Genomic DNA, 20,040 nt, shown 5'->3' with positions numbered 1-20,040 from the left:
AATAAATGAATCAATGATAAACAAAGATGTTAAAATGAAAGCACACACACACACACAAAAACATTAAAAAAAATTACCAGTGCCTTTTCAAATCCATACAACATGCAAAATGCAAAAAAATCATTTGTTAAATAGAATAATCCCCCCGCCCTTCAGAGATGACTCTTAGGCCTTCATAAGTGAGCTTTAATATTTTGACAAGCTGTTCAATCAGATGTTTTAAGAACATTAAATGTGGCAGGCTGTCTGTTCCCCAGGTTTCTGTGAAATGGTGTGTTTTCTGTCTTTCGTGACCCATTTTCCTTTGTTCTGTGTACGAACGTAACCAAGACACACGTAACCCCTCCTGAATGATGTCGAGAAGGATTAGACCAGGACCGGGCCCTGACAGACATGCTCATGGAACAGTAAAGTCGCCTATTCGACAAAACCCCTTCCTTTTCCACTGCTGCATTCTTACAAAGAATTACAATAATATAAAACATACGTATTATTCTGATTAATAATTTGATCACCTTGATGGGAAATCTTTTATATATATATATATATATATATATATTTTAATATAGTCCAAAATACTGTCCTGCCTTATTAAATGCGTGTTGTAAGTGCAGACATAAATAGCTATTATAGCTAATATTCAAAACTAGAATGCTATTTATTTTCAGGTGTCAAGTTTTATATTTTATTTTATTTTATTTTTATTTTTTTTGCGTATTGTAGGCCCTATGCAAATAGATGTATTTACACCTCTCATATTCAAGGACATTTTAATAGATTGATTAAAAAACACTTGACTAGTTGATACATCATGATTTTTTCTAGTCTTATGAAAAATGTACAGTATATAAAAATGCAACTTTATAAAATGCAGCAAGTATCCTCCATAAAAAAAATACTTATGTTTGGGGTCTCAGACAGAAATACAATAATTATATAATATTATATAATCTCATATTTTGATTGGTCAGATACACTCCTGCCAATCGTTTAAAAATAATAATAATTCTACAGCAACATCACTATTTGGGATAATACTGGGTTTTATTTGGTCTGAGGAACATAAAATTATTTGAATGAAATTAACTTAATTTTTTGAGTATCTGTTATTGTTTTTACACCTACATCACTGGGGTCTCTGAGACCCCATACATACCAACAGTAAAATTCAGACTCAATTCAGCTGAACATGATGGATATGTGTACATGTAAATTCCATTCGCGGGTGTGCATGCATGCATGCAAAAATACATGCATGTGCGTTCATGTAAGCATTTAAGTGTATATGTGCGATGTAAATGATGCACCCCAATTCCCACAGACATTAGGCTTTCTCTCCACCTCTCTGCATCCTCTCATCTCTCTCTCTCTCTCTCTCTCGCTCTCTCTCAGAGACACAATCTGCACCACAAGCTCTGTTCTGAGCCTGAGCAGGTTGCTGTCAGTTTAAAAATGACTGTAATAAAAGTGACCATGAAGATGGATTTTGTGATTTTGCGTTTCTAATCAGTCATCTGTGAAGAGGACTTTTGCTTTGATTCAGCAGTGCCCTGACAGGTCAGATTGATAGTGCACAGGGGATAAAAAAGAGGAGGAGGAGAAGGAGAAGAAGAAGGTTATTAACTGTCTTCCCATTAAAGTTGGGGATCTGGGTCTGTGGCCAGTGAGACAGGCGTGATTTAAGCGGAAACCTCTCTCAGGTGAGAGGAGAGGGAGTCTCATTGTCCAGTCTGACTCCTCACACTTCTGCACCAGCAGATTAGACTCAAATTATCTCCTCTGCAGCCCTGGCTGTGTGAGAGAAACCCCTCGCAGTGCACGTATTACTGCTTGCATGCATATGGAGTATGAATGTGATCTTATGGCCGATGAGCAGGGTGATACAAAACCGACACTCGCTATTTAAATGTCTTTACTGTTATTCAGTGCATTAATGTACTTAAAACAAAAAAATATATATATATTTAATTCTGATATGTTTTTGACATAAAAAGGGAACTGTTCAAAAAGATGAATTATTTTATATTTTAGTCATTTTATCGCTTAACTTATAACTCTCATTCACTCTACAAGCTAGGTGCAACTCGGCTAATAAATGCGTTGCAAGAAAAATTATTCTAAAAACATGCGCATGAAAGACAGCACTGGCAGGAGAGACATATCGCAAATGAATTCAAATTGCACAATGTGTTTTGTGCATCTGACATATCATAGGAAGAAATCAAAGCACAGAAATTGCTCGCTTTAGAAACCCCAGCGATGGGCTGTCAGCACCTCCTCAACATCAGCGCTTTCAAACAAAGCTCACGGACGGGCGCTTACCTTATGCATGACAATCCATCGACTCCCTTTAACCAATCCACAATCACCTTCATACACCTCCAGCGTGAAGAGGAGACACGCAGATTTTATTAACCCCCCTTCACCCCTTTTTCCAAGTGTCCTTAGTGCTGCCACTAGTGAAATATCAGTGCAAACAGACTCCAGCCTTTTTCTGAGACACCAAGGAGTCGTTCTCAGCTGTCTGGCCCACGGGTGCATTTTAAATGTGAAAAAGCCTGAGATTCTCGTCTGTGGGATTCAGAGCCGCCAGCTGACTGTCCACAAACCAGCATCGCTACACACGATCCTGCCATAACTACCTTACATAGCAAAGATTTACCAGGAAATATATAAACAAACAAATAATTTGGTTCATTAATGTTTTAGGTGAGTTTTTTTTCTGATGGGACAAGCTTCAGGCCTGTTAAATAAGATATTATAGGCTATAAATCAATTAGCAAACCTAACTGATTATTGTAATCAATAAGCAATCTGTCTGGCTAATCAGTTTATCTGACACTTAGACATATGCATATATGCAATATTTTCACTGACCTACGTGTTTTTTGATTATTCGTTTTTAAATGCGTTTGAATTGCTCTCCTCTTGCTTAATAATTTGCTGTGGATCTTAGGTATATTTATATGAGAATACCAAAAATTGTGAAAAGAGCCATTTAGCCTCTCATGTGTGATGCGTCCTGACATTTTGTTTTTGACTGAGTGCGTTTCATTTGAGGGTGTGATATGGATGTTACACAACAATCAAAAACATTGGATTCAGCTGTGTCTGACTATTCAAACGAGTCAGTGTTTTGACCGATTATTAGTTAATTTTTTTGGCTAATTGGAATGTAATTAATTTAAGAATGCTGTGTTTATAGGATTATGTATATCCACACAAAACATTTAATACACACATTCTCAGATCTTTCCCTAAGATGAAAATATCACATACAAATATCAATAATTGTTGCATGCGGCTTGATGCTTTAATTATTTCAATTTATTTTGTGCCTCATCTTGACATCATTTTGTATTTTGTTTAAAATTGCAAGGAGTAAAAGTAATTTGACATCATGTTCATTCCCCAAAATGTACAGTAACTGATAAAAGTGTAGTCAGTAATATTTTAGTCACACATATAATCCCACACGCAATGTACACACTATTCTATAATGAAATAGCGCGTTTTTCACGTTTCTTATAGGCAAAATCCAAGCCGCTTGACCAAGTTGACTGTTATCATCCATATGGGTTTAGAATCTGTCATGTTGCCATGGTTTTGCTCTCTTGCCTTTCCTGTGCTGACCAATGGTAACCAGGTAATCCGCTAAATAGAATGCACCACTACGTATGGGGGGAGAGGGCAGCTTCTAACCCCCGGGAGAGGCAGAAGAAAACATCTAGCCATGTTAAAGACTCATTTGAACAGGGAAAGCTGGAAATGCAATTATCTAGCACACAAAAAGACAAATAATTTAATAAAGTTCATAGGAAGAAAAGCACCGTTTCTTCTCTGCTTTAGAGCATTAGCCATAACCCAGTGAAATATACACTCTCCTGAACAGGGGCGATGGCTTGAACTGATATGTGTTCTGAATGATTCTGGTTTTAGTGTGTGTTTAAGTGCAGCCCGCTCAGTAGGTGTTCTGGTCATGGGGGCTTCAACTCATGTAATAGGGAGGGTCTCGGTAGCTTTTCAGCTACAAACAGCAGGCTCATTTGTACTTATAGTTAATTAGCTGATTATTGATAGTTTCATTGATTGTAATGATTTTGCATGCTCCGTCATCTTTATTAACAATCCTCAGTTTAAAACAAAATAATAGCACAATACTTTGATTTAAATAAATGTGAATAATAATAATAATCAACAATAATAATTGCTAAACAATAAGACATTTTAAATGATCAGTTACATTGTCAATTATTTATTTCTTTGTTTGACACCAAAACGTATATAGGCCTACTTAAAAAATAAACCTAGTATTCAAATGATTTAGTTAGTTAATAAGCAAAACAGGCGGCTATACATTTAGCAGATGGAGAATCTCTGGCTTTAGGATAGATGGCCGGAGATGCAACTCCTGCCCGTTTGTCTATTAAAGAGGGATCAACAATGAAAACCTCCGCACCATGAGGAGCAAAGGGCCAAGTGGGAGGGGGCAGTGGGGGTGAATGGACTCAAAGAGAGGACCAAGTGTGTCTCTGAGAGTGTAGTTTAGTGTACATTTCCCGATGAGATCGACCAGCCAACTGAAGTCACTTTTCAAACAACCATTTTCCCCTCTCAAACGTCTCGCTAAATAGTCCACAGTCACTCTCATTGATTTTCTTTATCAAATAAACAGAATGGCACCGCGTGCCTGGCCGCCTCCCTCATCCGTGATCCCGGGACGCATGCAGCAGCTGGGAGCTCGTGTGAATTTACCACATTAAAACATAGAATTATCATATTGATGGGTGTCATTAAAACTCTGTAGTTTCAGTAGGCTACTGCAGCCTGTAAATCAATAAATTATTTGATATCTTTATTTAATACTGAAATATAATGCGAAAATATTCAAATTTATTTTTAACACTTAAGCCTCGTTTTTATTTGCAATACACATTGCACATTGCTGTTAGCAAATGTCATTGTTTTGTAGCCTATCTGTAAAAGTATTTTTTCTAATAAATATAATTTCATCGCTTAATAATGCCCTCACTGCTCTCTGCCACTTCATTTTGTTTCTCATGAAAGGTGAAAGTCGTGTCTGATACCAGTTTCATGTCGTATATGGATTTTCGTTTATATAATCGATCGAAATGTCCCAATACATTGATCGAAAGTCCAGTGTTTTACAAACAAGCATTTGTGAATCTCGATTTTACGTTGGAAGTGATTTTGCCACGACGTTGTTCACAGATTGTTCACGCAATCTTGTATTTGTTTGTATTAAATATAAATGCAAATTAATAAAAAATAAATAAAAAAAGCCTATACGAATGCACGAAAGCATTGTGCGGTGCACTTCTTATTCGGTTTGAAAGTAGTAAGAACGTTCTAATTGTTCAAATCATTCTGAATGACATGTCGTTGCGGTATATGAAATTAAAGTTAGATAAGTCCGCATTGAGGGAGGCTGCACCCAATCCCCAACTTATTTCCCATTTTGTGTTCCAGCATCACCGCGCGCCGCTCTTTTCAATGACAATGTGCCAAATCTAGGCATTTTCAAAAGAGTTTCCATATGCTATAAGCGGAGCATCAGAGAGACAGAGGACACCGGGATGCCCTTTTATACCAAAGGTACAAGCGATTTATTTTCTTTCTGCTGGCGTTTATAAACAAGAGATGGGAATATATAATACTAAAAGGAATATAATGTTTTAAACAGACTGCACGTGAAATATGTCGGTTTAGTGTAAATTTCATTTTTAAAATAGAAAAGAGAGCTGATCGGATACAGATGGCGGAGATTTTTTATTTATTAGTATTTATGGTGGATGTTAAGCATTTTGTTTTTATGAGAGAACTGTGAGATTCCACTGTGGGACAGTTTTGAAACGATTAGATTTTTTGGGGAAATCAAATATCTTTTGGATTTTAAATACATTTTTGTTGTGGTAGTTAGCTATTAATCTATGCTACTTTTATGGCTTTGTTGTTGTTGTTTACTCAGTGTGATCAGTTTTGTGAATACTTTGCCATGTCGACTTTGCCAAATATAATGTCATGAAAAGTGATTTTATAGCTAATCAATTAGATATTTTCGTTATGATAACGCATGTTTGGCTATACTTTTGTTAGGCTATAGCCTATTGCACGGAGATTTTCCCGTCTTCCACAAATAGTGAAAACTTTCTTGAAGTGTGTGAGAGAGAGAATTGAGAATTTTTGAAGGAACTTAATTCATTTTGGACAGTGCTTTATGCGGCTACAAATGGTCAGTTACTGTCAAAACCTGACCTCTCAGACCCCAGAGGGCGCCAGGCGGTTTGGACAAACCTTTCGTTTGTGGGGCAGGACAAACATTCACTCCTTCAGTACGACTAAAGAACAGAAAAAGAAACCCTGGAGTCATTGTTAGACATCGTACATTTAAGAAAGACAATTATAAGAAATCACAGGTCGCGAATGGTATGATGATTGCTTTATTGACATTTCACTTAAATCAATATTCATGCAGTTTTTAATACGTCTCATAGACAGCACTTCAGAATGTCATAAAAAGCGAACAAAGCTTTTGATATTGTTTGCATATCCATATAGCTGAAAATGAAGAAAATACATTGAAATAAGACAATAAACAAATAGGCTAATCACCGATGATAAATGCTAGTCGTTGTAGGCTACATTACACGCTAGCTTTTAACGTTACCAAACAACAAAAAATAAAAGAAAAATCTCAATAGGATACTATCACAAAAACATACCGCAACAAAACGCCAATCTTTAATTAATTTAAGATGAAATAATAACGCTAATAAAGCGATTTTCGTCAGATAGCCTGAGAGAAAGAAGAGCAGAAAGTACGAGGGTGGACACGAGCATATTTGAAAGTGCTAAAGCACTGTCAGCCACGCAGCTTCCACTTTTTACAGCCTAAAACAGTTCAAAAGACAGCCAACTCTTATAAAAACGCTACATGTATCCGTCAAAGTATACTTGCATAAGAGGTGAGACCTTTAAATCAATAGTTTTAAAGTCCTCCGCGATGAGCAGCAGAAATACAGTCGTCAGTGGCAAATAAATAACCTTTACTCCGCCGCATTTGCTTTGCGTTGTTTAAATGAAGGAAAAATCTGAAGCTCTCCGTGTCCTATTGCAAGCTCGTCTCGGGCTTGTTTCTGTTCTCTCTCGTTCATCCTGCCGAAACACCACTTGGGTCTGGCAGGCACGAGTCCCCCGAGGACTAGAAACAGTGGATCAGGGGTGAAGAAGTAACGCCTCTGTTGACCACCTCTCGCCCATCCACAGACCCACAGTAGACATGCCAATCCAAGGGCTCGTGTTTTACTGCAAACACAGCTCTGGTATTGGGTATAGCATCCTTATCGTGCGTTCCGGAAACAGAGCCTCGCTCAATTCAACCCCTTCGATTTTTTCATAAAGGAGAGCCGATCTTTTGATTTTCTTCGCGATTAACATCTTGTAGGGTCTTCTTTCAATGGCGACATTTTAGGAGATCCAAACTAGCTAATCAATCGGAGCATTTAGTAGCCTATGCGAGTATGAATATGAACTAAACGCCCGATGAGTCAAATAAAAGGATGTAAAGTTCATAAGCCATAAAGGCTCTTTTACAGGCTACTGTGAGCTTTAGTTCCGAGGCCCATTTACTGCCACTTTGAAGATTTATTTTGAACACTGTCTTACTGATAAATATTCTGTAAATATTAAAGGCTATCGAATTTAACGTTTCATATATGTTTTGTTTGCTAACCAAATGCGTATAGGCTATACAGTATGTGTCATCAATTGCCTTAACCTGTTATCGTTTATAAAAGCAAAATAATATTCGCATACTGCACGTTCTCTTACAACACAATAACCTACAATAACGGAAAATCATTATAGCCTACAACTGGGGCGATGTGTCCATTTAATCTGATCAGCTATTGTAGCCTTCATTTTACGTGCCAAGCGGATCCTTAATCAGCGATACTTGTACAGTATTCATGTTTTTCTCATGTTATATGTTTTCTTCATTTATTTACATTGCATTTCATTCTTTCTTTGAAGACTACATAGCCTACTGTAGTAATAACACAAATGTCAATTTCAATCGTGTTGTTCTTAAGTCATTTTATAACATTATATTTTAAAATATTTGGATTTACACTGTAAACTATTCCATGCATTGAAGACGGATGTTATTGCAACAATAGTGTCCAAATGCATGTCTGCCGTTTAAAATCTGTAACTGTTAATGCATCGAAGTGTAAGGGGAGATTAATTATTTCTATCTCTCGAAAAAAAAAATATTGAGGAAGCATTGCTGTTACCTACACGATATTTAGGCCGACTGCATTAAAATCAAAATCTGCAATTGCCATATATGTTTTTAATAACAGCAGAATAACATTTTAAGAGTGCCATGTCTTTAATATTTCTGAATTTATTATTATTATTTTTTTAATATACGGCTTTGATCACAGGTATGACTAAAAAAAAAGTAAAGGAACATGTCCTATTGTCCCACCAAATATTCCAGGCCGTTACAGGACGTCTTACCCACCGAAAACAGATTTCCCCCCTATTAGATCATTTTAGGAATCTGGCTCGTACAGCCCTTCGGCTCTCCAAGTTGAAACAGCGCGTCATTTGCAATGTGGAGACTGTTGATCACCTCACTAATTACGTCTCTCTCTTTCTGCCTCGCGCGCTCTCTCTCTCCCTCCCTCGCGCGCTCACTCCCCCTCTCTCTCTCATTCCCAGAGTGCATATCGAGAATAGACACACAAAGACATGCGCACTCAACTTAATCAGCCATTTTTTTAAACAGGGCTAAAACGATAATAATTAGCAGAATAAAGACATATCGGATTTTCATTTCCTTACCTCCTTTCCCTTACCCCTCCACAACCGAAACTGCTAGGCAGTCGTCGACACATCTTTTACACAACCGGACCCAAAGGATCGACTCTTACTGTAGTATTTACGTTTTTTCCAATAAAGTTGGAGGATTACTGTTACATTTTTTTCTTTTTTATCCTTTTTTGTTACCTACTTGCGGTACCATTGGATGTGATTTTTTTCAGAAAAAGCAAATATCAAGAGAAGAAGCGGAGGGAACTGCGGGGGAAGAAAGTAAGTTTTTTTTCTCCCTTCAACTTTTATTGAGTAGTTGGTGTTAAATTTAGGTCGAGTATTGATTTTCTTTCGCGACTAGTCTAGCTGAATATGCGCTATTCCGCTGTCGGATCACGGCTTTATGCGATATAATTTCAACAAATGTCAGCCTGAATATTTTTCTCTCAGTTTATAAAACAGTCGTTTTGCCGAACTGTCAGGAGATGTTGCCCTACCGTATCTACCATACACCTTTCCCGACTCCATTTCGTTTATTTTGCAAGCAAACCGTTACAAATGTTATGTTTAGCCCTATTTGATAGCGTTATTCGCTGATACAGAGTAAAAGTGTAACGTTACAGATTTGTATGCTCGCGGCTGTTGTGTTCGCCTCAGGAGTTGGACTCGCCTCGTCACAGCAAACGCTAAACAGCAGGGCTTCCTTACATTTGACCAAATTATCAATCGTATATCTCAAACAACATAAGTCATACATTTTTAATAACATCTGTTCGAAAAGGCAACGTGTCGTTACGGGCAAACATATCCTGTAGTAGTAAGAAACGCGAAGGCTACGTTTTGACACGACGTCGCAAGGCGCTCCGGACCGGTGTTTTCAGTCATGCATCTTGAGATAAGACTCAAAAGCGGCACAGTTCACCTCTGCTAACTAAAAGATGCTTCTTCGTACATTTCTGTTACCTGCAACGTATAAAACAGTCCCTCCGGTTGATGGTAAACGATAGGAGGGATTGAGGAGCCGAGGGTCTCTCCTGCAATATCCCGGACTCCTTCGTGTCTGTGGCAGACGTAAAAAAACGGAATAAAAAGGACCGAAAGCATTCCTATTTTCAGCAGAAAGCCCATTCCGTGTTTAAACTACTTCTGTCTTCTGTCTTGCCCGTAAGTTTCCTTTTCTTCTCCCTTCATCCCCTTTACGTTTTTCCTGAGAGAATTGTCCCCGAGTTTATAGTGAGGTCGGTATTCTTAAAGTTCAGAGTTTTCGTTTTTTTGGTAAAACGTTAACATTGGCATTGAAGACCGTGGCATGTGTGTGAGCGCTTGGCTTTTGGGTTGATGGTGAGTGTGAGACAGAGTCTTGGCTCCGATTGGAACGCGACAGTGACAAGGGCATCGATCGCTTCCATTGAGAGCACAGAAAAAACACAGGCAGTGGGGAGGCAGAGCACAGAGCCGCGGTGTGTATCGCTGTGTGTCTGCGCTCTGTGCTCTCGAAAACACCAGATTTTCACTGCCTGGATCACCGTATTTGTAGGATTTTCTCGTTGTTTTGGGTTTACTCTTTACTGTTGGCAGCATGTTTGCTTGTTTGTGTATTAATTGAGCTGCGTTTGATTTTTCTTCATTAGACATTGTGGATTTGTACGCTTCTTCTTTTTTTTTTGTGCATTAATACGATCCTTTATGGATACCTGGATTTGTTTTCCAAATTGGATTTGACCCGGACATCTGTGCATCTTTTTTATTGGATTCGTTTTTTCATATATATATAGTTTAAAATTTTTTTTTTTTGTAATAATTCAGTTACTACCAACAACAACAACAACAACAACATTATTATTGTTATTAAATGCATATTTATATGTCTTGCATGTAAAGGTAGTGCTTTCTTTTTTTGTATTACACTTTTTAATTTTTAGCTTGAATTATTTGTATTTATATTAATGAATAAAATGTTTTTTTTTTTCATTCAGCAATTCTGTTGCTGTGTGACAACAACAGTTAGATGTAAAACATTTATTTCAAATACGCTTTCTCTGAGATCTGCAGATACGCAAGGCATCTGGATCTAATAAGCGTGCTTTGATTCATTTTCAGATGTGTTTTGCGTTTTTGTGTCCACATAATTTCGTACAGTGTACAGATTGATTCGAAGCAGCTCGGAAAATCGTGAAGCCAACGCGAGGAGCCTTTAATAACTCTTGAGACATGTTCTGCAGTAAGATCGGCTGAGGCTTCTCCTAGGGTCGACAATGTGTCATTTCCATGAAGCCAAATTGCCCACTGCCTATATGATATTAATGTGCAAATCAATATTTCAGGGATTAAATTTCCCTTCTTCATTTTTTATGGTTTCTACCTCAATAAGTCTCAAGTCTAATAGAAGAGGCTGGATGATTTAAAATCCGCCTCTGCGGAGTGGCTTGCTACAAGCCTATCACAGCGTTCTGCTGTTCAGTACCGAAACTCCTATGGCAACGCGCAGGGCTTGACTGCCACTGCTTTGTGACATTAAGACACCCAATTTGGCTAAAAGGCTGAGAGATGACTGCGTGTTCGGTTGAATGCTAATACGTGGTTATCCCAGCATTGATAGTTGTAAAAGAGAAGCCCCATTTAAACACACACACTCACTGATGTTTGCATACACATGCATTCAGACACACACACACACACACACATACAATATATGCACAAATTTGACAGCATCCATCTTTAAAAATCACACGGCCAACCATCATCACTAGTATCAGTTTCTCCCCAAAACGCCGCAATATATAAAACATTTTCAGTAAAGGCCTTGTTCGAGAAATAGACAGGGAAATACAGTTTCTATTTTCAAATGTGGTGATATGAACCATTTAAAGCATCATGGAGCACGGCTTATTTCATTGCAGTTGTGGAAACTCATTGTTGGTCAGAAGAAGCAGGAAATATATATATATATTTTAGTTTTCTTTAACCCTGACATTATAATAGTCCTCTGAGCTTTCTGCTGTCTATCATTAGGTGTTTGTTTTTTTATTCATCTCGCACCATCTGGGCTACGCTTCACGGAGCGGCATGAATTTCATGTGATATAATTTTTTTTCCCCATTTGGTCTCATTTTAAACCTTTTGAACAGACCAATTTAATTTCGCCGGCACAGAAGGAAAAAATGTACATGGTGGAGGACAAAGACCTTTTTAATCTGGCTGCGACTGTATGGTTTCCTTTAAGATTCCCTGTCTGTTATGATTTCAAAAGCTGAATGTCGTTGTGATAAGATATTGTGCTTTTTTTTTTCGCTGTCATTTTTTGAATACATCTTAAAAGTGTGCTCTACTCAAGACTTTTAAATTTTATAACTAGAACGATTTATTTTAGCTCTGTTTATTAGGTTCTCATTTGCTAGTGGTTGTTGTGGTTTCCCAAGCACATTAACCATTTAATAAACTCCAGTGTGTGTGTGTGTGTGTGTTTGTATGTGCGCTCCTCATAGATAGCATTGAGAAAACATTTCACATTGTTTTAAGAGGAACTATAGGGCTTTTGTTGTGGGCCCAATTGAATTTGGTTCGGAGGATGCAGTACTTGCCCCGGTCCGCAGAGCAGTGGGTGGAAAGCTGAGAAGTCAGGAGCTGGCTTAATGTATTAAGGGGGGCCTTTTTGTGTCAGCCCCGAGGCATTTCTGAGGCAGAAAGAGCCTCCCCTGCTTAGAGGCTTTCTGAAGGGTTAAACACTTGGATGGGGTTCAAGCTCCATAGCGCCTAGGGAAAGTGCATTTGAATATGTACAAGTTTCATGTAATTAGGACTTAATTTTATTAACATATGCAAATTGTTAACTCTGATGTTTGTTCAGCTGGTGGAGATCATCTGAGCACAAACGGCTCATTGTTCCTGGGGCAAATAATGGATTTGGAGTCGGACGGTGGCAACGCATAACCAGCTATCTAATTTAAGTCGTACCATGGCCAAATTTCATTAGTAGCCATGGAGATGGGTTAATTGTGCTGACTAATGGCCCTGACTATGGCGATGGCCCCCCAAAAACACAGCAAAAAGCACGACGGCTTACTTAATCTGCCTCACGATAACACTTGTTTAGACACGTTTCTCTCATGTGGGTATTTGCATATGCAAATCCGGGGTCTTCCTGATCTCATTCGTCATGTCGAGCTGTCAAACATGCAGAAAGACAATGAAAGCGAGAGCGAAGGTTGTTGCTGATCTCACCACAGAATGGCCAGCATTATTCAGGCCGACAACATTCTTTCATAATTTGTTTCTGATTAATAGACCAAGACTGAGGCTCGTTCTGTTCGAGGCTTTTTGCAAAGAGAAGGTCAGGTCAGAAAGAGTTTCCACAGCAACTAAAGATCTATTCTTTTCCCTTTGGCTAATTAAATCACATTCTTAAGGCCTCTCCACTTTTTTGAGGAGAATGAAGGAGCGGAAAAAAAATACTGTCTCAGATAATCTCTAGTTTCCTTCAGCTATAGTTGGGGGAAGCCTGGTGCAGTGCTAGTTCTCCTGAAGTAATCCTGTTTTTTGACAGAAATGTAAACTGATATAATTGCTTTTCAGGAAAGGGAATGCAGGGTTTGTACAAGTGTAAAAAGCATCGGAAAAGGATTAGCATTTTTTTGCATAATGCACAGCGGCTTTGAATGGGGCACTGAATGGTTGACTGAGTGACTTAGATGAAAGCAAGATGGAAACGGTGCCTTCTCGTCCTTTCTTTCCAGGCCCCGCTTGTCCCCAAAGATGTTTGTCGAGGACTTGAGACAACAGGCGCAGGCTTCATATTCCTGAAGCCTCCCAAGATGCCTGCAGATTTTGTCATCATGTGAAGTAATATGTATGATAATGGTCTCTCTCTCAACTGGTAAATAGCAGCCCGTATGCTTTATTCAGTAGCGTTCAGGCACAACAGCAGAGCTAGCGAGTGGGTTCTGCAGAGATGGGATTTCTTTCTTCCTCCAGTGTCCTCAATTTAAACCGAAAAGGTTTTGATTGTGCGATAGATATGTGTGTACTTAATTTTTATTTTACACTTTCAATATAAACAGGAATGGGAACCCAAGGAATATGTTTGGAATCCTTTTGATATTCAGAGAAAAACATTCCAAGCGTGAATTTTTGTGTGTGCATGTGCGTGTGTTCAAAATAAAGCGATTAACACAGCATTCATATATTATAGATGAAGCGTTTTGGAGGACGGCCTTATTCTAGCGCTAGTTTTTGTATTTGGGGGAAGGTGCCGGTGTGACGTGAGCACCATGCACTTCCGTGATTTCAGCGTCACTGGCATCGCGATCTATTAAATGAACGCAAGCTGTTGCCAGAGACGTTTTCCCTGTGTTTTGTTGTGTTCTGTGAAGCCTTGATCATCTTTCACTGACCTTTTATAGACTAGAGCTGTCCTTTCATATGCAAATGATTAAGGGAAAGGAATTGTAGCCAGGATAAGTGCTCACAGGTTATCACGAACAAAACTATTATTCTTCTATTCTCTTCTGTCTCTTATTCCAACCGTTCCAGGGGTGAAAAGCAAGTAGCTTTGAGTCGATTGTGAAAGGTGGCTATGTCAGTCTTTTTAACTCTGGCGCTAAAGAAAAGGATACACCATAGATGACGGTTCACGTCTGTGCATTTCAAACAAAGCTCTCAGTTAGACAAGTCATGCTTTAGTGTCTGGTTGAATCAGGCGTGTACTGACAAGCTCAACCAGATGTTGATGTGGGCCCGGTTGCCAAGTGAAACTTGTATGCTGTGGATTGTCCCCCTTTCCGCCCCCACCGGCCCTCGAGATGTGCTCTCCTTACTCCACAGCTTGGATGTTAAAAACGTCTCTTCCTCTTCCGCGACTTACACTCCATTCCCCCCGATGTGTGAGAACACTGACTGATGAGGACATGGACATTTCAAACAATCGTAAGGGTTGTTATGAGAAGGACGTGTTATCGTGAGGAAATGTAATTTTGAGAACTTTCATTTTTGAGCGCAGTTATCTAAATGTTTTTGTTGCTCTTGGTCCTTTGCCAGTCAGGATTACATTACTTTTTCTGTCAGCTTGCGTCTCATCGGAGAAGGGGATTTTTCCCCTTCATATTCTCAGGCCTTCCTTGGTTTTTTGTGACGCCTTCTCTACAGGATATTAAAAGGGGGGAAAAGAAATCCAACTAAAGCAACATTTAGGCATCTCATTGGAAAAAAAGCAGTCATGTATGGAAATATTGTGTATAAAATCCAGAGAATCGCATTTTGACATCACAAGTTTTCGAGTACATATGTAGTCATCGTCGCTGAGGCTATTGGCAGCTAAAGGTCAAAAGCTCCCCTCAATATGATATTTTTTCACCATGTGATGTGTAAAAATAAGCTAATCTTCTCTGTGAGGATTTAAGTTTTAGGATAGGTTAGAGGATTTCAAAATATTTTTGTTTATTGTAATATTACGTATACATATTAGCATTTGACATTACGTCTGTCTCACGTTTCAAAGCAGTTGAGATTTTATGCTGGAAATCTTTTTTCATACCATGCAATAAGATAATCTCATGAGAATATTTCTGTCTCTGTAGATCACAGCATAGCTAACAGAAACCGAGTGTGTATTAAAGGTAACCTCTTCATTGACAAAGTATCATGCAGGGATTGTCAAATAGCCACAGCTATTGTGAAGCACTTTATTTCATGTCCAAGTACAGTTATATGGGCAAAGGTTGAGCGTCTTGTTGCTGTTTCTCCCTCCATATGTACTGTAGATAAAACTTTATGTGAGCTTCATTTAGACAGATGTACACTCAAAAATCATATGCACCCTCATTGCCGATCTCAGCTGGATAACAAGCCCATTATTAGTCGTCAAGAGAGGGATGAGACCATAATTGAATATGTATGACCGGTAGTGCCTTATGTAAACAGATAAATGAGAGCCTGCCCTCATGAATATTCATGCTGCTTGGTTCATCTGGCCCTATGATGAGGATATTAACATGGCTGTTCCACCTTTGTGTATGTATATTAGGGCTGCTAACGATTAGTTGATGATCGATTTATTGTCAATAATAATTTAATCATTAAAACTTATTGATGGTCCATTAAGCAAGGTCATCATTAGAGTGCATAGGTTCATGTGCCGCAGACACACTAGGAAAAATGAAGCGAGCGCGCCGTAGCTATATTCTAAATGTATTTATGTCTTCAAGCCATGCAATGGATTATGTAGGCTATTGCCGTTTATTTAGAAACATAATTAACCAAGGGTCCAAAAAAACCTTCCAAACAAGTGATTTTACTGAACATGAGAACTACTTGTATAAATGGCACGATAAAAGTACATAGAATAAGCAACAAGTAATAAAATCCTGGTTGAGGAGTGATCTTCCAGCACTGTTTCAGATGTGCTCTCCTAATCTATGGTGCATGGTAAATCAAGACCTGTCAATCTAAAACAGTGTCGGATCGGTCTCTACACATCGTCCCTATCCACTTTACCCACCCCACCACACTCAAGATCCAGTTTCCGTTGGTTGAGCTCTCAAATGATGTTGAAAAACACTGCATCATGATCGCGATGCGCTCTGATCCCGGAAGTCCTGTAGCTTTAGCCAAGCAGCGTGTCGTGTCACTTCGTGATCTACGCATCGTTTTATGTTTTTTTGTTATGTTGTTTTGGGGCTCGCTCAAGATCACCTGCTCTAAATAAAGATACAGTATGTGAATGATCTAATATGGTTTACTAATGTTTCGTGAAGTATAAAAATTTTTGTTTCATACAAATACTTGGTATAGTTTGGTCTCGACTCTAACTGAAACAAATATGCTTGTTGGTTTAGACCTTTTCAACGATATATGACACAAGTCTATCTGTTATGTGCAGTGATTTTACTAATCACATTTTCATGTAAAGCAGTTATTTTCTTCACGCTATGAAAAGTAGCACTTCTAATATGTCAGGAAATTTAAAAGCACTTGCTAAGTGGTCATATTCCCTATATTCACTGTAAAGCCAAGCTTTAAAGCGACACCTATTTTGTGTTGGTTAAGTATCGTGATTTTGGTAGCACCCCTCGCTTTGGATTTAAGAGGTTAAGGTTAATGATTAATCGATGAATTGATCGTTAATTTAAACAATGATTGATTATGGGAATTTATGTATATTGACATTCCTTATGTTATGTGTATGAAGAAAAGGAGCAGTTTTCCAGACATGACATTGGACTGTTTGCATTTGTCCAGGGGCTGAGCAGGAGAAGTCCCCGGAGAAGAATTTGGTTAATGCTAGACTTCTCATATCCTGTCTCGCTCTGGTCTGGCATGTGCGCTGGAATCATCTTTAATTATTTGCTTTAAAGGGGGTTAGACTTTCCATCAGTCCAGATGAGTGGCACGGACTGAAGGCTGGTTTTGTGTGGGTGCTCAAAATCCCAGCGTGGTCACCGTCTTTTTAGAACGAGATTGAATGTGCGGTTCGTGGAGCTCACGTTAGAGAATCGTGGTCATGAAATGAAAAGAACAAAGTATCACATTGAGCCGAAAGAAGAAAGATAATGGCGTCGTCTGTATTTTGGGCTTTTGAAGAAACAACGATTTTCTGCCTCACCTTGTGGAAGATTTCTTTTAGTTTTATATGGAGACAATAGGCTAACTGGCTTGCCGTGCTCATAACCATTTAAGTTATGGGCAATCAAAGAAAGTGTAATAAAAAAGACCTATGGAAAGTGTATGAAAAAAACATTAAGGAAAATTGAGGTCCTTTGGGGTGTTTCATATAAAATCAAATCAGAGGCCTTTGCGAAGATCAAGCGATGCATACGAATGGCGAACCGGAGGGCTGTTAAATCTGACGATGGATGGGGCTAGAAGAATATTTGAGAAAGCGCAGATTATTTTCCATTTAATGCCTGCGAGTCTGTGAGATTTGTTGAAACAAATGTATATGTGCCATTTCATGTGCTCGCATCTTGGCTTTGCATTTCAAAACACTCCCTCACCGCAGCTTTATGCTTATTACTGCATGGCATTTGATAGCAAAACAAATCATTCTTCCCCCTGACTATTACCATTCTGAGCTGTAGGTATAATGTGTTTTCTTTGCTTTAATTAGTTGGCGGTTATGCTGATCCAGAGCTTGTTTTCTCTTCTAGGTTGTCGTTGACCTTAAAATACCCCCAGTGTCTTGTTGAGGCCTTAGCGATCTGAAAAGCATAACACAATGTGGCCTTCCCCACTGCAGCGCGCTGATAATGTTACAGCTGGGCCAAAGCGGCCCATATAGGCTTTCAAATGGCATAAGTGGCAATAACCACAGACTCTTTTAATGTTTCTCTTCATTAGCACTGCTCACGGATATTTTTTCGGTCTCTTGCCCTTTTCATCTGAGAAAGAAACAATTTTCAGCTCTCTTATATCATGCCATTAAATTAATGATTTTTTTTAATGAGTCAAAAAAAGGATTAATCATTTTACTATGTGCGTCATTTTGTCTGGTGATTGTAGGAAGCAGACGGAGCGACGTGACTGAAAGATTTGTCGAAATTAACTTTGAAAATTGAATCGGTAGTTTGCGTGACATTCCGTTTATTTGATAATGGAATATTGTGGCCCTAATTTCAACTCATTCTAATTACATATGACAGTTGTTTGTTTGGATTGAAATCCAATTAAAGTGTACACTTTTCAAGCGGAATACTCTGGTTCCTTCTTAAAGAAATAATGACCCCATGATGGCTCTGAAAATAAATGTTTTTTTTTTTTGTGGGCATACAAGGGTAAACTCGCAACAGCTGTCAGAACAGAGTTTGTTTAAAAAGCAAATGCCTTTGGTCTAAAGTTCATTTGGAGAGCTCTCTAATTAAATATAGGCCTGAACCTTAAGTTAATTAGTAATTCTCTGGCTCCAGAAATTAGAGAGATCTGGAGCACAATCTCTCGTGCTGCCATATAAAGGCATTAAGGCCTGTATGGGAGAACTTAGTTAGCAGTAATTCATGCTTTAATAGATTGTTTGACATGTTTTGTGAAATTCCTGCGTGAAGAACACTCGGGTTAGCACATAGCTAGCGGCTCTGGAATGCATGCAGGGATACCTGGCCTGTGATTATGTTTATAATACTAGATAATTACAGGACCGGCAGGCTGGATGCTCCGTCTTTACTGAGCAGCTTGAACTTTAAACTTTTATTGTTTCTCGGGGAAAATGACAGCAAAGAAAGGTCAGAATCTGCGCATGAAAAACGGGCTCTTGTTCCAAATGGCGTCTGCTTACTGCTCCTGGCCCACGCGATAGCGTGTCAAAACATTCACCAGGTTAAAGTTAGTTAACAGAGGCGACCGTAGGAATATAACACCTGTCCAACAGGCTTAACAGGGTATATTTTTAAATGGCTTGTTAAACTGTGAATTTGCCCCCTCCCATGTGTTTCTTTTGGAGGTGAAATATGTGGCCTGTTTTTAACTTTGTGTGTGTGTTGTTCTCACCTCTGTCTTTGCAATATAAGTGTTTGTAGGCCATAGCCTGTATTTGGTTTGTTTTAAGCACCATTACGTGAGCATCACTCATTCCGTCAACTTCGATTGCAGGATAGACTTTTTTTTTTTATTCTGCTTTATTATTTTTTATGTATTGAAAGGGGGCAGTGCTTTCAAACAGATGTGCGTAAAACTACGATTTATGTAACTGGTAAGCGCTTTCATATTGTATGTATTGTACTCCACAAGAACATGTTTGACCAGTAGATTAATATTTATTTAGCACAGGGAAATCAAGGGATTAGTCAGTCATCATTTTAACTCTAATCCTGCTCTGCAAAAACTAGACAAAAAGGGTGATTACTAAACATGGACTGACAAAGCTACAATTAGATTCTCTGCTTTTCTTGTCGAGATTGGGGGGGGGGATACACTCACACACAACACACACACAAAGAGATAAAGCTCTAAACCCTTTTCTCCCTCCTGCAAAGAGAAAAAAAAGCAGAGAGCAAACATATTCATCACTCGTGCTTGCGCGGACAGCAGAAAGATCACGAGATGAATTCGCATCAAGCCTGTGAATCAGAGAAAACAACTCTAATTTTAGTCAGTGCCTCCTTTGAGAAATGTGCTTTTCTAGTGAGTTGGTGTGTGCTTAGTCATATTCTCTGTCAGTGCCTGTGCATGTTTGTATTTGTTTGTGTGTCATTACTATAAAGATAAAACAGCGTA

At 38.7% G+C, this 20,040-nt stretch overlaps 1 protein-coding gene across 4 annotated transcripts in view; it reads left to right on the top strand.

Annotated features, from left to right (window-relative positions):
• Window positions 1-5,507: 5,507 nt before the first annotated feature.
• Window positions 5,508-20,040, top strand: part of zfhx4 (zinc finger homeobox 4) — a 77,288-nt gene continuing 62,755 nt past the window's right edge. For 2 of the 4 annotated variants that reach the window (XM_056248958.1, XM_056248955.1), the window contains exon 1: window positions 8,720-9,120. The gene's annotated coding sequence lies outside the window, so the exon portion shown is untranslated. Of the gene's footprint in view, window positions 5,617-8,719; window positions 9,121-9,884; window positions 10,006-20,040 lie in introns of those variants that run through there. The other 2 variants (XM_056248956.1, XM_056248957.1) reach the window with 2 other exon arrangements.

This window comes from Rhinichthys klamathensis, unplaced genomic scaffold (genome assembly GCF_029890125.1).
Source record: "Rhinichthys klamathensis goyatoka isolate OS25496 unplaced genomic scaffold, OSU_Roscu_1.1 h1tg000059l_1, whole genome shotgun sequence".
Lineage (NCBI taxonomy): Eukaryota > Metazoa > Chordata > Actinopteri > Cypriniformes > Leuciscidae > Rhinichthys > Rhinichthys klamathensis.
Note: the sequence above shows the minus strand (reverse complement) of the source record. Positions and strands in the feature narration are given on the sequence as shown.